The following is a 20,097-nucleotide window of genomic DNA, read 5'->3' as shown; positions in this document are numbered from 1 at the left end:
AATTACATCATATGCATTTATTTTTTCCCTGTTTTATCTGTTTTCCAGCATGCTCATTCTCTCCCTCCCTCCCTCTCTCTCTCTCTCTCTCTCTCTCTCTCTCTCTCTCTCTCTCTCTGTTTCATTGTATCTCTCACCTCCTGTATCTCTCACATAAGTAAATAAGAATAAGAAAGAGTTATATTTTTTAGAGCTTCAAGGCTGAATGGTGATAGGGTTCAGAAAATGTCACATCTGAAATTTCATGATTTTTACACTGGAGTAAAGGAAAACAAAGAATTACTGTATGTCCTCAACTTGTAAATAGCTCCTAAATCAAGTATTAATGGTGCAACTGGGATTTTGCTTCTCAGAACGTGTTTGTAAAACCTTTTGGGTTTTGAATTCACAGACTCTATCAATACAGTTAATACAGCAGCACTACCTGACAATGAGAACTTCAATTACATTTTGCGTTTTGAACATCTATCAGAGAGTGAGTTTAAACATTCTGGGTTGTAATAACCCAGAATGTTTAAATTACACAGTTGGGCTCACAATAAATTTAGTTTCTGTTTGTCTTTCACACACACACACACACACACACACACACAATATACATACATACATGTGTATATATGTATATATATATATATATATATATATATATATGTATATATGTATATATATGGAAAGGGGAGGTCTCTTGGTGAGAGAAAATCCCCACATACATAATTTCTCTATTTCTCTGGCTATTGGAGTGGAGATAGAAGGGCAGTGAGAAAACGAGGGGGGAAGGAGAAAGTTTGCTTTTCTAAATATCAAGCAACCCCACCGTCTCTGAATGAATGAACAACTTTGTTGGGGAGGGTGGGGTGGGGTGGGTAGGTAAGTGGGAGGGGGCAACTCAAAAATGGACCCAAATGACAATAGTACCATAAAATTCTATATCCTAAAAGACAGACTAAATGTTTAAACCTTCATCAGTTCCTTAGAGGAAACACCTGAATCAAAGGGCCCTAGAGAGGGTATGATGAAGAATAACCTTAATCTTCTCTTGTCTGTTTCTCTCTCTCTCTCTTTCTTTCTCTACCTCTTTCTATCATTCTTCTTTCTTTTCCCTTGGCAATGGCCTGTAACTCCCAATACCAGCATGTGGTTAACATCAACAATGAGTTGTTGATCAAAGAGACAACCAAGGTTTCCCAAAAGAATACAGATTTTTGTCAGAGTACTTGATGACCCACAAAAGGTTAGTAATAAGACCCTACTGCTGAAGACACCATATGCTGTCGCTACATGAGTGACTGGGGGAAAATGATCAACATCTGTCCAAACAACTTGTGGTGTAAGCTATTCAGCAGCAAACAACCTGATGTGATGCTCACACAAATGCAACAGTGGCACACAACCATGGTGGGTAACCAACTGCTCTTGATTTGGCTAATGGATCCATTCAGTGGAACAGAACCCATGCATACCTGGAGCTGGGAAACAAGTCAGAGTGAGCCCCACTCTCCATTATCAAGCTTCCACTATTCATGGGCTACAAGAGGGCCTACACATATTACATTATCTATAAAATAATAATGGTTATCCCATTTATCTGGTGCTGACTTCACTCTCCATTGTAGAATTTACTTCCCTTTTTCACATGGACACAAAACATGAGGAGAGAATCAGCCCATCACACCTTACCAGGGCCCCAAATGAAACTATAGACTAATTGTGTGAATGAGCAAGAATGCTGCTTTCTTGGTGAACTTGGTACCAGCAAAAGGGTGAAGGTGATAGACACTCAACTCCTACCAGAGACACAGAGGCTCCCAAGACCTCATCACTGAAGTATACCTAAAGCAAACACAACATGTCTCAGGGAAATTCACAGAAGTGGGAGTGGAAAGATTGTTAGAGCCCCATTTGGGACATTATGCACAGAGGCATTAAATGCCTCCTCACTATAACTGATAGCTAACCCCACAATACATGACCCACATTCCACAAATAGGAGGGTCTCTTCAGGGGGGCAGAGGACAGTGAGGAGGCTAAAAATGGCTGCATACACACTGTGTGCATAACTTAAAAAAAAAAAAAAAACGAAGAAGAAGAAATGTACCTTTAGCAGGTCTCTAGCTACCAAGAGATGCAGTCTTATGCGATAGCAGCATCAGCGTGGCCTTCTGGGTTTCCCATTGTTAGGCAGCCAAGGAAAGCTACAGAGTTTTTGTTGTAGCTCACTTGTATCAAGTGAGGGACCCTCTGAATATACCTGGTATTCATCTTATTAAAGTAAAAATTAGTAACTGTTACCCTACTATGAATATTTTCAACTTATCTTAATATGATACATTTTCCCATATGTTTTACTTACTTATTCATTTTATACGTATGTCTCTTGCAGTTTCATGCCCTAGAGTAAATTTCCCTTGACTCCAGTTGCAATAGCCCCGGAAATTCCCACTGTTTCACAGCATTGCTCGTTGATACTCTCACCATAGGTGCTATCCTGTTTCCAGCACAGAATAAGTACTTAGAAAGAACTATGTTTTAGGATCAAGTATGCAGAAGTTAGCAGGGTTTAAAGAATATGCCTTGAATCACAAAGGGAGATAGTGTGGCTCATCAATTCTCTTATTTTCTTTTCCCAAGAGACATGTCATAGTGGCACCTTTCTGTCAGATGCAATAATTATTAAAAACAGTAAAAAAAAAAAAGAAATAAAGCCTACTCAAGCCTATGTGATTTTCTTCAGTAAAGAGTATTCACTATTCAATAGAAAGAATCAAATATGAGCATGTTAAAAATGACAAGTACAGATGAATTATTAAAATGCCAATTATATGTGGAAAAGAGTCAGTGACATATTTTAAAAAAGAACATGGGCTAGTGAATTAGACATGACCTTAAATCTCAGCTCTTTAAATGTCAAAAATTATGTCAAGTCTCATTTGTCTTTGAACACATTTGAGGCCATGGAGGTAAGGCACTCATTGTCAGTCTCTGCTGAAATGTGTTTGAAAATATTAACCACAGTGACAATGCTGATGATGTCCATGAGGATTATGAAGAAAGTAAACTGGAAAGTATTGAATCATTGATAGACCCTGAAGTATTCTCTTTTTAGAATGTGCATGGGTGTTTGGCGTGTGTGTGTGTGTGTGTGTTTATGTAGGTATTCAAGTTCACCTGTTTATGGACTCATGTGTTGGGGAAACATGTTTATATGTATCATATGTAGAAAGAAGATTTTGAGTGTCTTCCTTGATTGTTCTCCATCTTATTTATTAAAACTGGCTCTGACACTTGAACTTCTAGAACTTACAAATTCCACAAATCAAGCTAGACAGTTTGCACCAGACTGCCAATCTGAGCTGACATTTACTTGGGTGCCAAAGGTCTGAACTCTTGTCCGTATCCCTGCACAATAAGTGTTTTATTGGTTGAGCAATCCTCCTAGCCCAAACTTCAAATGTTCTGCTCATAAAAGTCAAAGTCAAGACCAATAGCACCCATCAGAATTGGTTACTAGAGTTCTTTGAATTGTCAATTGATTTATATCATGGCATCTACCCCACTGTTCTTTATACCACAGAAAGAATTCCTTTATGCAGTGTGCCTTTACTTATGTTTATCATTCCTCAAATAACCATTTATCTCCCTCATAATCTTTTATAATATTTGGAATGAATTTCCTGGAATATTTACATCATAGAAACAAGTTCAAGTCATGTTCTCAGTCTTAGTTGAACTGCACATTTTACTATAATTTCTTTAAAATGTATCATTCATTTCAAATTAATTAAAAATGGGAGAAATTAAGAATGGTTCTACTACTTATAGAAGACTGAAAGTCTATAATAATTAGGGTAATTTGAATGAAATGTTCCTGTAAGCTCTTGTATGTTAAATATTTGCTGCTGAGCATATTGCAACTTGGAAATATCATGGAACTTTGGGAAGTGGAGCCTTACTGTTAGAGGAATGTTACTGGAGGGCGACTCTAAGGTTTATTAATTGAAACCACTGCATGTTCAGAGATAGCTCACTCAGACTGCTTTCCCCTGCTGTTCTGACAAGATGAGACACTCAGTTGTCTGCTCTGCCTCCCTTTCCCCTCATGATGAAACATGTCTTCAAGATGGTGGGCTAAAATGGACCCTTTCCTTTTATATGTAGTTTATAATCAGGGGTGCTTTCTCCCAGAATTGAGAAGGTAACTGAAACAGTAGGTGAGTTGGGCTATATGTCTTATCTGGAGCTTTAGAATATTTCAAAAACATAAAGTTACTCTGTAACTGGAAAGGTTACTTATAGAGCTTAAGAAAAATGGTAAACATATAGTGTGATTCTTCTGTATCAATTGAAAATACAACCTGATGATGTCTGCATATACATTTAGAGTTGACAAAACCCTATGAGATAGGAGAGATTATAAAGAACTCCAAGATTTGAAGAATATATATGAATATATTGTGTGTGGTGTGTATGCATGTGTGTGTGTGTCTTTATATGAGTGCATATTTTGGATGTATTCCTCAATCACTAAGCTCAGCACCTTGTGAGAATATATATATATATATATGGAGAGAGAGAGAGGGTGGGGAGTGGTGTCTCAACCAATAGTAATTCTCTAGTTTCTGCCTCCCCAGAACTGGGATTGCAGGTACCTGGCTTTTACATGAGTGCTGCAGATCTAAGCTCATGTCCTCTTGCTTGTGTGGCAAACATTTTACTCATTGAGCCATGTCTCTGAAATCCGTAGTCTTGAGTTTTATCTGTCATTCTATTCTTTTAAAATGTGAATATTATGTCCACTGTTCTCACTGATCAGTAGTAACAGGCCAGATATTATGAGGGAAAGTACCTAGTCTGAAATGAAAAAAATAAATCAAATAAACAGTGTCTGTTGATGACTCAGAGATGTTGATGACTAAGAAAAAAAAAACTATCTTACTTGCAATCTTGAGAAGGATAGCTCCAGTGGGAATATAGTGTACACTGCCCAGAAGTATAAGGGATGTGGTAAGATTTCAATAACAGGACGAACATTAATGAAATGTCTTATTATGAAAATACTCATATTAAAACTCAATTTGATATTGGATTTTTTTGCATATGTATGTATATATGGTGTTTGAGCATGTATGTGTGAGTTTGTTCATGTGTGTGTGAGTGCATATGGGTAAGTGCATGTTTGTGAGGTGTGCGTGGATGCCCGAGGTTGCATATAAATAAGCATCTTCCTTATTTTTGAGAAACAATCTCTCTCTGAAACTCGAGCTCACCTGAGTCACTATTCTACCAACTAAGCAATCTTCTTAGCAACCCCCTCCACCAAATGATCTGATAGTATTTATTTTAATAAAAAAATTTTTTGTAGAAGATGTCTTGGAAATATCTTTGATTCCTGTTTGTGTTGATGGCTGTTAACAAGATGGTTTAAAAACTGGGTGTGAAGGCTGGAAAAATGACTTATTGGTTAAGGTGTTTACCTGTAAATCAAAGAACCCACGTTGGATTCCCTAGAACCCACATAAGCCAGATGCACAAGATCACATGCATGTGGAGTTTGTTTTCACTGTAGCTAGAGGCCCTGGTGTGCACATTCTCTCCTGGCTTTCTCTCTCTCTCTCTTTCCTTGCAAATAAATAAAAATGAATAAAAATCAGAGCAGATGTTCACAATGTAAAACAGAACCTAAAATATCTAAGGTCACTGGAGCTGGAACATATCATTATGAAAATTAGTCTGCTAGAAATCTGGTCTAAAGCAAATGATAATCAGATCCTTCTTATAAAATAGAAACACCCTTCTTATTCTAAGTCATACATTTAAGCAGGTTAATGTGTTGGCACCTTTTGTGTAGTTAGCCTGACTGATATTTATATAGAAAGTGTAATTCTCTTTAATGATCATTGTACAATGATCTCATATTTAAAAGGTAACAACAATTTAATAGAAAATTCCTTTCAAAAAATCCTACAAAAGGCAGCAATGTCATATTTCAAGTGTGCAAGTTACCAAAGTTTTCCTTAGTTGCTTTTTAAATACATTGGAAAAAAGCATTTGTTTCCTTGTAATATTAAATGCTGATAAATTGACTGGCACCTGTACAGACATTTTCTTTACTTTCCCAGTGTATTCTAGAAGTACTGAGAAAAATCTGGGGAGATAATATCCAAATACCTAATGATTAAAGCAGTGAAAAGAAATGCTGACTTTTATTCCAAAAGAAAATTAAAGTTGAAAATAATTAAAATCCATGGATGAAAAAGCATATTATGAGAGAAGTGTGACTTTGGAGTTTTCTTTTCAACATCAGCTCTTAATCTCAGCTAGAATAATGAATACAGTCTGTGATATCTATGAGAGCTCTTCTAGGCTGACTCTTATCTCTAAAAAGTGGTCTCTGAAAATAAGGTTCTGAGAAGCCTATCTGGCTCCCACACTTTTCCAGTGAAAGACCCAAGATTAGAAAGACTACCTAAAACTTTCCTTCTAATAAATGTATGAGTGATCTCTCCTATAAAGTTACATCAGCATAACATGAATTGAAGAAAGAGTGGTATTAGCATAATAATTCTTTGAGAGAGTTTATCTTGGGAGAGAAATATTGTTCCCCAAAGATGACCTATCATATATTATTTAAAGAGAAGTAAGTTGTTATTTTAGGAAGCTTCATTGTTGATACATAATAAAGATACAAATAGTCTGTGTAACTTTAACAATTTTAGAAATAAACATTATTTGGTTTTAATATTATATTCTAGATATTCTGTCTGAAGTGATAAATATTGTCCTTGATAAATTTAGTTTAAAGATATTCACTGCAGTGCGTTTCATATAAAAAGTAGTCACTATGAACCAATGTGGTGAAAAAAATGATGATTTGAAAATATAATTCATAATTATACTATGAATATTTATTTGAATATTTATTTACATACACCTAAAATTCTTTCAACATGTGATTTCATAAGGAGTGACCCCATGAAACATTATGCATATAATGACCAAATTTTATAATAATCAGTTATTCTTACACATGCATAGAAAAATGTTCTAATATTACCTGCAAAAATATATTTTACTTGTGGATGTTAGCTTACAGAAAATAAATGTTCCTAGTATCTTCATTATTTTATTGCAATAAAATATATTATCTGCAAATTAAAAACATGCTTAAGTCAGGCTTAGTGGCACAAAGATTTAATTCTAGCACTCAGGAGGTTGAGATAGGAAGATCATTGTGATTTTGAGGCCAGCCAGAGATTACATATTGAATTCCAGGTCACCCTGGGCTAGAGACCCTACCTGGAAATATCTCTTAAACAAACCTGTCAAATCCATAAAACTGAAAATATACTCAAAAACATCCCCAAAGGAAATTCCAGGACTTGATTTATTTGACCTCAGCCAAATTCTACTAAACTTACATTGTAGAACTGAAACTACTTATCAAGCTTTATTACATAATTGGAGAACAAAGAATACTTCTTAAATCCTTCTATGAAACTACCATCACACTAATCCCCAAACCAGACAGAGATACAAGAAAAGAAAACTAGAGATGTATATGTCTTATAAATTTAGATGCAAAAATCCTGAACAAAATCCTCACAAACTGAATTCAACAACACATGAAAAGCATTATACACAGTGATCAAGCAAAGTTCATCCTAGAGATGCAAGAATGGTTCAACATATGGAAATTAATTAATATAACACACCACATAAATAACCATAGGAACCACATAATTATTTCATTAGATGCACAGAAGACAGTCAACAAAATACAACATTACTTTATGAACAAAATGCTAGAGACTAGTAATGGAGAGTATATATATCTCAACATAATAAGGCTACATATAATGCACCTAAAGCCTAAATCATATTTAATGAAGAAAAACTCAAGGATTTCCCATTAAGATTAGGGGACAAGACAGGTGGGCCCACTCTCACTACTGCTACTCAACATAATACTAGTCCTAGTCCAAGCAATATGTCAGGAGAAAGATATAAGTGGGATACAAATGGGAAAGATAGAGTCAAACTAGCCCTATTGGCAGATGAAATGATCTATACCTAAGTGACCCAAAACACCCTACCATTAAACTTCTTAAGGTGATAATTTCCTTCAGCAAAGTGGTAGGATATAAAATTACACAAAAAAATCACTTGCCTTCTTATACACAAAAGTCAAATATACAACAAAAGAAATAAGTAAGGGTGCCACATTATCAATAGCCAGAAAGGTCAAATACCATGGAATAACAATAACCAAGGATAAAAATGACCTATATAATGAAAATGTAAAAAAAAAAAAAATCAAGAAAAGCATTGAGGAGTACATGGAAAGAACCCCCATGTTCTTGAATAGGTACAATTAATATTTTGAAAATGGCAATTCTAGCAAAAGCACTATACAGACTTAACACACCAATAAAAATCCCAGCATCATTCCTCACAAATATATGAAAAAAAAAATCTCAAAAACCTTATGGAATGGCAGAAGGTTTCAGATATACAAAAATATATTCAGCAAACCTCTGGAGATATAACCATACCCAATCTGAAGCTATACTACAAAGCCATAGTTTACAAAAAAAAAAAAAAAAAAAAAAAAAAAAAAAAAAAAAAACAGCATGGTAATGGCATAAAAACAGGAATATAAAACAATGGAAAGGAATTGAGGCCCCATCCCTTAGATCAAGTAACTATGTAACTGCAGCTACTTGATCTTTGACAGAAGAGTCAACAATCTACACTGGAGGAAAGACTGCATCTTCAACAAGTCATGCTGGACAAATTAGATAAAAGAGTAACATCGAGAGTTTCTGCTTGTCTGAGTCAATATCAGGTAGTATAATATGTGTATATATATATATTTAGTTGGAATTACACATGGGCAGAAGAAAGTGATAGGGAAATAAAAAAAATAGTGTCAAAAATAATGGAGAAAATATCCTAAACTGTGCTGAACAAAATAAGTGTGTGAATTCTAGAATGTCATCAAAGTCCAATCAAAACAAGTGTGAGGTAAACCATGCCTCTGACCTTTGTACTTAAATACTGATTGACAGTTTTCCAGAAGTAGAGTTTCCAGCATCTGACAATGCTCTTTCTTGAACTAAATAGAGACTATTTAATTTGAATAAGATATGAAATTTATGGAGAGAAAGGTCTTGCTATCTCTTTACATTTCATTTTTTAAAAAGTTAGCATGAAAAGCCAGGATAAGTTTAGAGGTTGTTGCAACTGTCATTACAAAAAAGAATAGTCTAAAGACTAAAAATATATATATATTTTAATGGATTCATCTGATTGTGACAGAAAAATCTGTTGTTTGACCGTTTCAGGGCAAAAACATCCAAAGACATAGTCCCCAAGACCTTGTGTGAAAGCCAAGGCCCAGGCCACTGCCTGGGGAGAAGTATGTGCTTCACAAAGAGCTTCAATGATTAAATACAGCTGAGTAGGCACAAGTGAGAGGAAAGTGTTCACAGGGTGGTATGGGGTGTGGTGCACTCATTCCTCCTTGTGAATCCTACTTGGTTTACTGGGGAAAGAGTGGGGACTCATCAAACTAGTGAAGAGTACCCTTGACACAAAAATCAGTGCTCCTGCATGCTTGCTGTTTTTCTTTTTCTATTAAGTAGAAACTTTGTATAGACACATCACACATCTTATTATCATTTTCCTCCTTCCTGGAGGGATTCCACTGAAGATCCTAAGCCATGGTAATATCTAATTGTCAGACAAAATAATAATTAATAATAATTCATAAAGTCAAATTAGAAGACATCTCAAGAGTATGTTTCAAAATTGCCAATGTCATGACAAAAACTAAGCAACAACATATACCAAGCCTGAGAAATTGTTCCACTGTAGCAGAGCCTAAGGGAAAATGAAAGTTAAATGTATCGTGGCATTGTCTGCCTAATGAAGGGAGTTCAATTTCCCAGTATGCACCCACAACAAGATCCACAAAGTGGTGCATGCACATGGAGTTCAAGTGCAGTGGCTGGAGGCCCTGGCACACCAATTTATTCACAACCCCCCCTCTCCTTTTCTCCTTGAAAATAAATAAATAAAATTTAAAAGTATACATTTTTAAAAAATGTACTGTGGCATTGTGGATAAAATTTTGAAAAGAATGAGGGTCATTTAAAATTAACATGGGGCTTTCGCCCGCTGCCTCCCGCTGCCGCCTCGGCTGCTCTCCCAAGACGCGGCTCCTGCGGGCGAGTCCTGCAGCGTGGGGAGCCAGATGCCCTGCGGGACAGGGCGAGGTGGTAGCCTTCGACTGCCAGTCCAAAATGCTGGCTTTAAAATGTCCCTCTTCCAGTGGAAAGCCCAACCATGCAGACACCCTGCTCATAAACTTACAGTATGTTTCAGAAGTGGAAATAATTCATGACCGAACCGAAGCCCCTCCTCCCCCAGCTTCACTCAATGTTAGTAAGCTTGCCAGCAAAGCGCGGACGCAGAAGGAGAAGCTGAGCCAGGCCTGTGCAATCAGCGCTGGGTCTCCCTGGAGGGCCCGCAGCTCTTCCAGACCTTTCACAAGACCATTAAAGAATGTAAGTGGCAAGAAAAAAACACATCGTAGTCATGGAAGAAGTTGTTATTACACCCCCATATCAAGTGGAGAACTGTAAAGGCAAAGAGGGAGTGCACTGAGCCATGTACGCAAAATAGTTGAAAAACATTTTAGAGACGAGGAAAGCCAAAAGATACCGCAGCGTCCGCAAGCCCAGCAACCACAGAAGGAGGCCGCCCTGTCGCCCTGAGTCCACCCACGGGGGCTCTTCCAGCACCCAGCCGCAGAGGTGGTGGTGGCTTCAGCAGAGGCAGGCCAGGGAGGGAAGGGATCCTGTATTTCCTGTTGGCTCTTGTTAAAGGGTCAGCGTTTTCAAAACTTAGACTTGAACAAAGAAAACACCCAACAAAAAGAACAAGAGAATAATTTAAAAGTTGAATCATTACTTGACTAACAGACTTCGGTCCATGTCCTTTCACAGCCCCCTTCTGGAGCACTCATCTTGTTAATTTTATTTTTGAAAATTCCTTTCCCATGCTGCCCTTTACCTTTGACTTTCCTTTCCTACTCTCTTCCTGCCATTCTGTTTTTATAAGTGGGTACACTTGCCTTCTATGATTGAAGAAACTTTTACATCTTTTCTTCCAAAATAAAAGTAACAAGTTGACTGTGATTCTTAAGTTGAGACCAGACCAGCAGAAGTCTCACTTAAAATTTTTCAATGTAACTTCCCCCCACACACACACAGGGCATGGCTTGAATTAGTTTTCTTTTTCTTTTCTTTTTTTCTTTTTATTTTTTATTTATTTATTTGAGAGCGACAGACATAGAGGGAAAGACAGATAGAGGGAGAGAGAGAGAATGGGTGTGCCAGGGCTTCCAGCCTCTGCAAACGAACTCCAGACGCGTGCGCCCCCTTGTGCATCTGGCTAACGTGGGACCTGGGGAACCGAGCCTCGAATCGGGGTCCTTAGGCTTCTCAGGCAAGCGCTTAACCGCTAAGCCATCTCTCCAGCCCAGTTTTATTTTTCTTAACATTAAATATATATATGGAGATATATATTAAAATGTTCTTTAAGTATTTTCTTGCAGGTCTCTTTTTACTAGATCATGGCCATTCTTCCCACCTCTTGGCTCTGAAAAAATTAAAAATTAGAAGTTAAAAAAGAGTAGCCCTTTCTACCACCCATAGCCAAATAACTAATTTGACTTAGTTCACAACAAGGATCTCTGCAGCATTTTGCAGAGCCAGTGTGTGCAGACAGGATTTGGCTTTGAGGGTTCCTGATGGCTTTCTAGTTTTAAACTGTGCGTGCCTGTCTCACATTTGGCCTCAACCTCAGGACTCCCTCTGCCTTTGTCTGCAAGGTACTAGAGGAACCTCTCACCAGTCCTCCTGGGAGTCAGCCACCCTCCCTCGTGCCTCTGCAGGAAGAACTCGCTTGCATGGCACATCTCAGCTCTTCATCCTCCGGGCGGATTTTCTCTTCTAAGAAACCTGGAGTCCATCTACTCTGGCCTTTCTTTAAGTCTATATCCAGAGCCTCTAGCCCAGAAAAAAGCTCGAATGATTTTTAGTTTCTCTTCTCCTGCCATCCTCCTGCTCTTCGGCCCCCTCTTAGCCCCTATGATCTTACAAGCTGATGCGTTTGTATGTGCTCAGCCAATGGGCAGAAAACCTGGGAAGAATTTCTGGACTTTAGCCCACCAGTTTGTCTGGTTTGACTATCCTGCTGAGTGCTGAAACTGGCACGTGTTGCTCCTGTGCCCTCAGGGTGGTCTCATGGGGCACGGTGTGCCAACACCTGAATATCAGGCACTGAGTGGGACATGGTGATGCTCATGTGACTGGCTAGAGCTTTGGGGGTGGGGTGGGGGTTAACTTTTTTTGGCCATGATCTCTTTTCCCTTTTTTAAAAAATTAAATAAATGGATCAAAACTAAATAATTCAAGCCCTGCCTTCAAAATGGAATTATTTTTTAGTATTGTTTAGCAAAAACAATAAAACCCATTTTTTTAACCATAAAAAAAAAAAATAAAATGGGCTGGAGAGATGGCTTAGCAGTTAAGCTCTCGCCTGTGAAGCCTAAGGACCCCTGTTGGAGGCTCGATTCCCCAAGACCCACATTAGCCAGATGCACAAGGGGGCGCATGCCTCTGGAGTTCATTTGCAGTGGCTGGAAGCCCTGGCCCGCCCATTCTCTCTCTCTCTCTCTCTGCTTCTTTCTCTCTGTGTCAATCTCAAATAAAAAAAAAATATTAAAAAAATAATAATAAAATAAAATTAACATGTGCTGTAGGTGGTAATATAGTGAAATTCTTATTAGTTGAGGCCATTATGAATCTTTAAAGGATTATATTAACATTGGGACTAGGAAGGAGATACAGAGAAAATGTTTTGGAACTTTTCTGCAAATCTACACATATTCCTTTAAAAGTCTACTTTTAAAAGTAAAAACAAATAGTCAAAAATAGTACATGATATGTCATAATCAGACAATATTTTTTTATTTACTTATTTTAGAGAGAGCAAGACAGAGAGAAAGGACAGAGAATTGGCTCCCCAAAGCTTCAGCCACTGCCATTGAATGCCAGATGCTTGTGGCCACTTAGTGGGCATGTGAGACCTTATGCTTGCCTCACCTTTGACTGTGGCTTATGTGAGATCTAAAGAATTGAACATGGGCACCTATGCTTGGCAGACAAGCGCCTTAACTGGTAAGCCATCTCTCCAGCCCCAGACAATAATGTTTTATCTGCTTCCATATAACTCTGAGTGTTGGATCTTGTCTTGGGAACTCTTGACAGTTTCTAGTATTGCTGATTGCTTTTGCTGATGGATATTAGTTAAGGCAGTGTTGTTGGAAATAAAGTGTGTATCTAAGATAATCTACAGGTTTTTTTTCTTTTTATTTTTTTTTCTCCATTGGTATTGCTGCCTAGAAAAAAAATCTTAAAAAAGAATTGAGGAAAAATATGGACTAACAGCTTCTTTTGAATATTTAATTTTGAATATTTAAGATAGGGAAGCTGACAGCTTCCCAAGTCTGAGCAATCAAGAGGAAATAGAATAGGGGGAGAAGGTAGCATAGCTTGTACTAGAAGCACCACCAATTACTCCTCTTCTTCTCTGTGAGTGCAAACGATACAGATATTTATGCAAATAAGTTACCACAAACAGCTCTGTTTATGAATGAGACCCATTTAGAAATAACTGTGGCTTCACAGTTGTACCCTGAGAAACAATTTTCACTTCACTTTGCAGATGTTGGACACAAAATTGCTTCATTTTTCAAGGAACTATAAAACAAAAGGACCTCATCTCTTTAGTCATTAAACCTACAAATGTTTTTTGTAAATGCATTAAATTTCTGGTGTAAGGTCCAAGTTTAAGATTTCAAAGAAATTTAATTAGAACATGGATTTAAAAAGATTATAATTCACTCATAATAAATTAATTTCATTACTAAGTGTTAGAAAATAATTTACCATCTTACATTTGTTCTAAATAGTTTTTGTTCAGTGACTCTGGAAAATAATGCAGCCACTGGACTAATGCTGCAGCCACTGGACTAATGCTGGCCGAGTCAGTTTAGAAGCTTACATTGAGTAGACTATGCTACCAAACTTACCTAGTTCAGGGGATGTGTTTAGGCAAAGTTGCATGATAGACTTTCACTGAGCAATGAGACAGTTCTAGAAGACCAAAGGCAACATATGGGGATAAAAAGCATCCAGATATTTCTAAAATGATTAGACAGAAATACAAATACAGACGCAGATGTAGGTAATAAAGTAAAGGCTTAGAAACTCTATGTTGATGAATTCAACTGTACTAACATATGAGGGTTGAGCACATGTAGCTGAAATTACAGAATACATTTGTGAAGGGGGCTGTGTAGGAACTTTGAACATGAAGGAACACATTTTGTGCTAAGTACATTGGATTTGATAGATTGATCTAACTGGAGCAAAAGAGAGAACGAATGGAAGAGTTGTTTATATGTGTCCACATATATCTCAAAATAACTTCCAACTTACTTTATAACTAAGATGGCCTCAAACTCATGATCCTTCAACCTTGGCCATAGTACTGTGGATTTCAGGAATATACTACCACACCTAAACAGAAACACACATTTTTTAACCTGTAAAGAAACTCCAAAGGATAATATTCTACCAGGCAGAAATCAATTTTATGTTATTGTTAACTTATAGTCCTGCAGCTTTAGTTTAATATCTCTGATGGGTATTAGTCGAGGCAGTGTTGTTTAGTTTAAATCTAAATCTCTGAAGCTTTTCACTATTGACATGTAAGATATAATTTCTCATTAAAAGTGTTGTCATATGAATAACAGGAATCCTACCAGCATCCCTAGCAACTACTCACCAGAGTCCAGTAGTATCATTCCCTTCATGGTTACAGCAACAATAACAAAAAGGCCTTTGGGCAATGGCCAATATTCTTGAAGGAGTCCCCTTGCCCCAGTTAAGAGTGAAACAGACAACTTCAGTAAGTGAGAATTACACATGTGCCTATGGTTGAGCAATCCCTGGGTGGATTATAATATTTGAGGTGACCTAATAAATATCAAACCAACATATCTTGTGTAGCTATGAAGTGTAAGAAACTGTAGATATTACTAGTCCTTCTGGACTTATGGAAAGAACAATGGCCCTATGTTAGAGTAGTATCATTAGGTAGAAGGGAGCCAAAACAATTCCATGAATTTTTTTGTAATGTCACATAGGATCTGGACTTTGAAGTCTCCTGCACTATCTGTGGGCCTAATTGGTCCACACCTCTTATCAACCAAGTTCTGCTCTGTCAGCAACAGTACTAGTGACAGCAATGGCAAATGTCAGCAGCAAACTTAATGGGCAAGTGTCAACTCCTGATTTGTAGGCAGAAGCAGGAATGAATGTCATTTGACCCATTTTTCCTTACACCCAGTCAAGGTGGAAGAACACCCCAGAGATGGGTGAAAGGAGCATGCCTTACTATAGTGTGTGTTAGACTTGAAAAAAAAAAAAAATGAGACAAAGCTGTAAAATGTAACTGAGGAAAATATCCCTGTTTCATGAGCACTGTTCATTCAAATTGCTGAATGGGATTGAACATTTACATCAAGTTAGTCCTCCTAGAAAAGTTACAATGAAATAATTGGGCTTTTCTATTGGCACAAAAGAATGAGTGAAATTCATTGAAATCTATTTGTGTCTTCTTTGGGTGAATGTAAATAAACATCTGCTTACTGAAGGTCTGTAATTTTGCAGTAATTAGTATCAACCCAGCCCTGCTGTGTTCTGCTGAATCTTATGTAGGAGAAAACACTGAACTTGCTTACCAGCATGCATAAAACATATTCACCAAGCTTGCACTTAAAATATGTATTTTAGATGAAAATATAGTGTGTTTACCACCTTTTCATTCTTGTCACAAAATATAAACTTAAAGGATGGAAGCTTTAATTTTGCTAATGGTTTCAGAGATTTCAGTTCATGGTAGTTACCTCTGTTGCTAGGGCTGGGTTGATGACAAAAAAAAAAAAAAGAGACAACATGCATGTTTATTTTTCAGTTACAGTTCCAGAGATATAAACCATTATGGTGGGCATGACGTGGCATGGTAGCAGAAGCCCAGGCTACAGTCAGGAAGCAGAGAGTCTTAAATGACAGCACTTAGGCAAGTTTCTCCTTTTTATTCAGTCCACAACTATAGCACTTGGAATGGTTGCATCCATAGTTTTCTACCTCAGTTTACCTAATCTGGAGTCTCTCCAATAGACAAGTCCACAGGATTGTGTCCATTGTAACTCTAAATTCCATCAAGTTGACAAAATTAATCATCACAAATCTCATGCACTGAAACTCCTGTCTTATCTTCTGTGTTTAGGAAAGCAGATTAAGATACTAATTCCAGTAAACTGATCTATATTATATTGGTGTCATTATTTAAAAAATATTTGTTGAAATTGTTTCTCTGCTAATCAGTTCTAACCACCAAAATGCTAACATGCTTGTGGAATTCATATTTTTTCACTTAATAAAGAACATGAAACTTTCTTCAAACTAATCCAATTGAGAAGGGATATAAAAGTATACTGAAAATAAATTATCATTTGAGTCTTTAACACTTCAAATTTGAATACTTGATGTATTCTTAACATTTTCTCCAGATAAAGCAGAATGTCAATAATGTGGTGTGATGTGAATGATACCTTCATGGTAACACTAAGCACTCTCCTTGACCACTAAATCTGCCCTATAATTATACTGGAAATATGAATAACCCAATATTATATACTTATTTTCTCCTATTAAATGTTTTTTCATCTAAACTGTGAGCAATTTGCATTTGGGTAAAAATGAATAATTTTTTTTCTCAATGAACTGAAGATATGAAAATCTCAGTCAAAATTATAATAGGCTGAGAATTATAATTATTTTAAGTTGTTTGCTCTTACTCTGCTACTTTAGATTATTTTATTCAGGTGATTTTTCTTCTATTATAAGTTGTTGTAGTCAGCTCCACATTATTGGGATGGATTTCCAAACAGACACAGTTTGTTGGTGGAATGGAATTTATTTCAGGCTTTACAGAACTTTACAGGGAAGTTCCATAATGGTAGAGGAGACTGGCCTCCTTCCAAAGATCCACACAAAGAGAAACCTCTCCCAGCCAGCACAGACCAAAAGCAACAACTATCAGGGGTCCACACAGAGCTCAGCAAACCTCCCTGCATACCTTTGGGCTAGAAATCAGGTACACCTCAGTACACCTTAGGGCTGGACCAGAGGATTCACTCCCCAGTGACACATCTATCAACCAGGCGGCTAGAAATTCAAGTTATAATTCAGCACATTTGAGTTATTGGGAAATATACCTTCACTCTATCACATAAGAAATTATCAAAATAATAAACTGAACATACCAGTTTCATTACCAAAGAAACAGTTTATTTTCAGCATTTTATGGACTAGCTGGGCATTTTTGAGGTGCCCACCTTTGGTTACTACTTCAAACACATCAATAGTATATTCAAAGTAAACATGAAATTTACTGTCTTGTTTATATTTCCTTCTGAATGCATTTGACTCAGTCGTGGGCTTGCTGGCTTCATATGTGCTATGTAAGAATACTGAAACCAAAATATTTTTTGTTGGTGAACATTAGTAAACATTTCAATGTCACTAAAATTTGACACTTGAATATTTTTACGTTTATCTTTTTATTTTTTTTTCTTCAGGTGCCTGAAGAAAAATCATCAGGCAAGGAGTAATCAAAAGGGGGAAGAAAGGAGGGGTAAGGATAGAGGGAGAGATTCTTGTATACTTTCCAACAGCTAACACAAATGGAAGCACGTTGCTTTGGTTAACTACAATGTATTTCACTACTTTTCCTGTGAACAAGGTTCTTGAGATGTATGTAAAAAAACTAATTTGGATTGCCATTTTAATGTGCTTGTTGCTCGAATTCAATAAGATTATTAAAACTTCCAGTGTGTTCATTACAAATCTGAATCAAACATCCACAGAGATACTCATTTTTAAAAGTTATTCTCAGATATGTTCTTCAATTACTCTATTTTAATTCAACATTTTAATTATCTTCCTTCCTTATGAGTAAGATATTAAAGCATCTTCATTCCTTTTGCGTTTAATAAGCTTTTACTATTTATTATTCTCTGAATGGCCAAGTTAAAAATAATATATAGTTTTGATATGAAGCCTGAGGATGGAATACTTGAGCCAGAGATATTACCAAGAATTATTGCCCTTGACTTACTGAATAGAACTCTGTTTTTAAAATAAGTAAACCATAACACTTTTGCAATGGAGTTGAGAGCTGAAATGGAATCCATCCATGACCTCCTTATCTAGGCTGATAGAACTAAGAGAACTTCACTGTTCATCTAGACATGAGCTTCAGGCCATACTTGTTCCTGTTTTTCATCCTTTCAACCCTAAAGTGAATCTGTTAGGTTAAAACATTGCTGCTCATTTATCCACATCAGTTCCCTAAAACAGTCACCCAGATTCACATCCTGGAAACTGAGTCCTCCTAATTAATGAAATTTATCAGAATCAATCCTATTCACAAACAAATGGAAAAAAAAAATAGACAATCACCTCACATGGATGAAAAGAAGAATGCAGAGAGGTGAGCCCCTGTGAGGAAACAGGATATCATCTCCTGAATATCCAGAAGTCCCATGCAAAAGAAAGACAAGCCTATGCACCTCGACAACTGATTATTACAGAAATATAGATTTACCCAGAATAACATGAATATTAAATGAGTAATACAGCTTATGTTGTGAAAAGGCAATATGATGAAAACAGCAAGTCCGAAGTGGTGGAGCTTTGGATGAACAACTGCTCTTCCTGGGCTAATGGGAAGCACAAAGGGCTTCATTCTTGCCAAGGAGGGAGAAAATATGATGCCATACTACAGAGGCAGGAAATCCTGTCATACCTGAGACCTTTGAAGCTCTCTCTGCTGATCATCTAAATTGCTGTAGTAAAGACATTGTCTATAAATTAAGAATATCAACATGTCTTCTGCTAGTAAGGTTAATCAAAATAATATTTTATGAATAGCACCACAATGTCTACCAACCAGGATTAAAACTTGGATTTATTTCTGACTAAGTCAACTCTGTCATTGGTTGGTTGCCAGGTACCAAGGCTGTTTTTCTTATCCTACAGTTTCATTATTTCTGATTTTCCTTTTTTTTTTTTCCTTTCATTCAAAGCATGAGCAAAACTCTGCATTCTGGCCAATTTCACATTTCTCCCATGGGTATGTGCCCATGTCTATTCCTGTCTGCCCTTTATCTGTGTGGGGGGCTCTTAACACCCGTACTTCTTTAGTCATTCCTTTTTCTTTAAAGTACAATGTTAATATGACACACAAGAAAATATTCTAAATCCCCTAGATCTCAGGAAAATGTAATTAAGATGCAGCTACTAGATCTGATCACAAATATCCAGGAAGCATAAACACATAAAAGTATTACACACACATATACACATGCACTCATGAACATGAAGTAAACAATGACTAGTTTCCAGGACTATGAGTCAGAGATTAATTTCAATGAAACATTTCATTGCTAAAATAGCAAAAGACAAAGCTGGATCAAAGAACAGACAGAGAAAAGGATGATAGAGATGGAGATGGTGACTGAAATAATAAGACAGATCTCAAAGGAAGGAAGAAATCACAAGCAAAAACCTGTGACAAGCAAAACCAATTTTAATGCACACACCTTATTTGTATTCCGATTCATGCAAACAAACTCAGTCTATGTGGAACAATGTAAGAAGTAGATGGCTATTTACTGCTAGTCACAATGTTTTTCTGCTTCCATATGGTGTCTTTCTGAAACATTTAATGTTAGAAATGGAAAAAATTATATAATGTGCATCAATTAAAAATTAGTCTAGAGGCAGAAGACCTTCAGTCTGAGTCTAGATCAATGGACTTCAAGCATTCCTGTCCATCAGAATCTCCCAGAGGGCTTGTTAAAATGCAAATTGATGAGCATGGCCCATCCCCACCCCC

The 20,097-nt window shown here is 36.9% G+C and overlaps 1 pseudogene; it reads left to right on the top strand.

Moving 5' to 3' along the window:
* The first annotated feature begins 10,160 nt into the window (after positions 1–10,160).
* On the top strand, positions 10,161–10,775 carry LOC123461503 (annotated as a pseudogene).
* Positions 10,776–20,097: the final 9,322 nt, after the last annotated feature.

The sequence above is a fragment of the Jaculus jaculus genome, chromosome 6, assembly GCF_020740685.1.
Source record: "Jaculus jaculus isolate mJacJac1 chromosome 6, mJacJac1.mat.Y.cur, whole genome shotgun sequence".
Lineage (NCBI taxonomy): Eukaryota > Metazoa > Chordata > Mammalia > Rodentia > Dipodidae > Jaculus > Jaculus jaculus.
Note: the sequence above shows the minus strand (reverse complement) of the source record. Positions and strands in the feature narration are given on the sequence as shown.